The sequence below is a fragment of the Mastigoproctus giganteus genome, unplaced genomic scaffold, assembly GCF_048544385.1.
Source record: "Mastigoproctus giganteus isolate SK-2022 unplaced genomic scaffold, ASM4854438v1 scaffold_25, whole genome shotgun sequence".
NCBI classification, from domain to species: domain Eukaryota; kingdom Metazoa; phylum Arthropoda; class Arachnida; order Uropygi; family Thelyphonidae; genus Mastigoproctus; species Mastigoproctus giganteus.
This window is the reverse complement of record NW_028328302.1, coordinates 127,442-131,552: the sequence shown is the minus strand read 5'-3', so window position 1 is coordinate 131,552 and position 4,111 is coordinate 127,442.

Here is a 4,111-nt window from a genome sequence, read left to right as displayed (position 1 = left end):
TACCATTTTATACAGTCTATATTATTACTAATTTAAGAACACAACATTTAGTTTCTAAGTTAACAGTTGTAAGGTAGAAATATAATTTCATGAATACTGTCTTCTTTTAAACTCCTTGTCACAAAAGGATTGGAATGCAGCAAAGTTCTTGGCATCTTGAATCAAAATATCGAGGTTGTCGGTCCTAATAGGTTGAGTGCTCTTAAATAGTTCTTGTCTGAAGTCGTCATAAGCCGAGCAATGAAGCAGAACAATCTTCTACTGCCCCACAAAAACACAAAGATTCAAGTCCAGATTTACACAATTTATCCCGCAATGGACCATGTCCAGTTATTAAATACGACGTTGTCATTGAAGGATAAAACCATCCCATAACTTTCTTATTTACAGCAAACGTTGCGTCTTCAATAAACTCCCTGGTAGCGAGTCCTATTTCACTGGATTGCCATCTCTATTTCCACTTCTCAGTGAATTTTGTCCAAAGATTAATTTTCTCCTGCCCAATGTCCATGGCCAGATTACTTACAACGTCGAGGATTTCAGTTGCCAAACCTTTCTTTAAGTTTGAAATCGTGGAACATTTGAGGATGGAACATTTTGGTGCATTTTGGGAAAGGGTGTCGGTATGTGGCAGTTCAGTTACTGTGAACAGGTGATGAAGAGGTAAACGATGAAAGCGTTTCGTTGTGTGGGAAAAATATTCTGTTTTTCCCCACCAAAGGAAGAAGAGCGAGTTTAAAGACTAACACCGTGATTGGGTCATGTTTAAATTAGATAGAGGAGATACGTAAATGCGTGCAAACCTCTCTGGGGTTTGCACTTAAGCCTGCTTATAAAAAAGTAATACAAGGGGCAATTGTAACTTGCAATCAATTGAATAAATAAATAAATGAGAAGGAAATAAATAAAGGGGCTCGCAGTAAAAGAGGGATTTGTGGTTGTTGTTCGAAGGGATTGCAGACTTCCAATGATAGTTCTAGTTCAATTCAGGTCCAGTCTGAGAGTTTCCAGCTATATAGTGAAGGGTTCTGCCGGGTATGTTCCTGTGCTAGAAGTTAATCCGGAAGTTCAATAACAAGCCAGTCAGATAGTGCCCTGAGTTCTACTACTGCTGTGGTAAATTTTCTTCAGTATTAACAGGGAACTGTTCTCGAAATAAGACAGTAGTTGAAGAGCTATACAGCAGAGATGCAGAGTTCAACTAAGAAGAGAGAGAGAGACATCATCGCACTCTGGGGAAGGAATCCCACCCTGAAAGAAAAGGAAGGTAAGTCCTCTGAACTGCGTTGTTTTGGAAATGGTACTTAGAAAAATGGGAGATTATTTTAGTACGGTTGAAGTTGAAGAAACACGAGAAATAAGGAAATGTTTAATATCGAGTCAGTTTATTGGTTGAAGTTGTAAAGAAAGTTGATATGCTGAATTAAGAGAGATTACATGGAATTGTTAGCGACTTATGGATTTCTGTTGCGAAGAGAATTGATATCGATGATTAAGAGAATTATGAGGAAGTGATTAAGATTGAATTAGTTTAGCGTTTGAAGCTGTGGAGAGAGAGAGAGAGAGAGAGAGAGAGAGAGAGAGAGAGAGAGAGAGAGAGAGAGAGAGAGAGAGTAAATAGATTAGATGTAAATGAACACCAGTTATTTATTGTAAGTAGATTTGCATGATAAATGATTTTGTTTATATTTGTGTCATTGCTCTTGAGAAACTGACAGCTCACATATATACGATATATAATAATACTCACCTGAATTAATCCTTTTTGCTAATTCCCCTATTAGTCTAATTCTTATACGGTACTTTTAGACATTCTACCAATCACCAATACTGCATCAGCTGTTACTTTCAGCTATATAATCAGGGTGTGCAAGAGTTGCAGTCATTCCTTGCTTGTGTCAGGATGCCACGAAGAAAGAGTTGCTTTACGTGAGGAAAGATGTTATTCCCGTCATATTGCTTATAGAGTGTCTTGTAATCAGTGAACAGTCTGCGCCGTACCACAGTGGTATCGACACCGTTCTCCCACACCACGTGGAAAAGACCCGGCTTCGAATCCCGTCATTAACGCGAGGAGCATTTATGGGCTTTTTTCACTCCTTGGCTCAGTTACAATGTCTCAGGCGTAGAGAGCAAGCTTTCCTCGTGAAACTTGGGCATTTCGTCCAATAAAACAGGCAAATCGACCAAAGTACAGACTCGATTTAAAAACACAACACCCATGGGTAGTCGAAGTGACTTTTTAAGTAACTCTTATACATATAACTCCTTTTTGGCCCATCTTTGTTTCTTCTGTCTGCGCGAGGGGGGACTCCTTCTTTCGTCGAGTGGTGTGCAATTTGTCTGCCTTCCTTATGGCTTGGTAGATTGGGGTTGTGTTTTCTTGAAAGTAATCCTTGAGTTTCTTAATTGCCTTTTTGTGTTGTTCTGTGAATCCTCATCTTCCTATGGTCAGTCTCTGGAAGGTCAACTTTGGGTGGTGTTTGCGGCTCTTGTTCATCATTGCCCTTCTCTTTTTCATATAAGAAAAATGAATGCGATATTTAATTCAAGTTACGACTTAATTATATTTAAATAAAGATAAAAGAGTATATGATATTTATAATAAAACGGTATGTATAAGGATTATTATTATTAAAAGCATTTGAATAATAAAATTGCAGTTTATTTTTTAATAAAAATCTAGCCGGTTTAATAATTTTATGTTATTGTATCGAAGTTTACTCATACACCATTTTATTTAGTTTATGACGGCGTAATTTCAGACCACCAAAATTTCTATTGAACGGTGCTCACATTAGGTTGGGACCTCATCTCACCGTTGGTCTTCTCTCTACCGCCGTCTCAATACAGAAAGCTAGAATTACAGCAAATGTCCCAAAAAGAAACTTTTGTGGGGAATTATTTGACGCCCCATTTTTTAGGAGCCCATTTAAAGAAAAAACCAGGGATTTTGGGAACCCCTGTTGATCAGGGCTCAAGGCAGAGGTCCTCATTGCATATTGGATAACGCGCCACTCTGCGAAGTAGTGGCATGTAAGGCAAGTGTATGAGCTTATGCAACATCAGACAAAAAAAAAAAATCACAGCATTCCCTCCAAATGCCTGTCCAGTTCCTCCTTAAGTTTATTCAACCTATCAACTTCCACAACGACAGATGGAAGTTTGTTCCAGCAATTAACCATCCGCTGGCTAAAGGCAAATTTCCGCACATCTATTCTACGTCTGTCGTTCCTCAATTTGGATTTATGCCCTTAGGTTCGTAATCTTAACAGGTGGAAGAATCCAATTCAGCGTTCTAGACCCATTCAAGGCTTCATACACCTCGCAGGTGCCTAGTCTCCAGACGTTGCAATTTGCAGAACTTAAGCCCCTCTTGGTAAGGAGATCCCTTCATTCCCCTCACCAATCTTGTTGCCCTTCTCTGTACACGCTCAAGCAAATCTACATCCTTCCTGAAATGAGGCCTCCAGACCTGTACGCAGTACTCAAGGCGTGGCCTGACAGATTGCCTTATACAGAGGGACAATCACCTCCTTTTCCCTGCTAGCAAAATTCCTATATATCATTGACAATACCCCGTGACCTGCTCTGGCAGCCTGTCTGCAATGCTCAAACAACTTCATATCTGACTGCCAATTAATCCCAGGTATTTGTCATTTTCTACCACTCTAATTGTAGTACCATACAGTTGGTACATTCCTCTGGGGTTACTTCTACCCATACACAGTACTTTGCATTTGTCAATGTTAAACTTCAGTTGCCACTTCTCTGCCCAAATTTTCTAGATCCTGTTGCAGTAGCACACTGCCATTACTGTCACTGACAACCCTGCCAACCTTTGTATCAACTGCAAACTTCGATACTAAGCCTGATATCACTTCATCAATATCATTGATAAATATACAAAACAACAGAGCACCCAACACATAACCCTGTGGGACTCCACTAATAACATTAGTCCAAGAAGAGCAGCACCCAATGATTACCACCCTCTGTCTTCTCCCACTTAACCATCCTTTTATCCATTGTAGCAACTTACCCTTAATACCATTCTGCTCCAATTTGTACAATAGTCTTCCATGCGCAACATTGTCAAATGCTTTCCTGA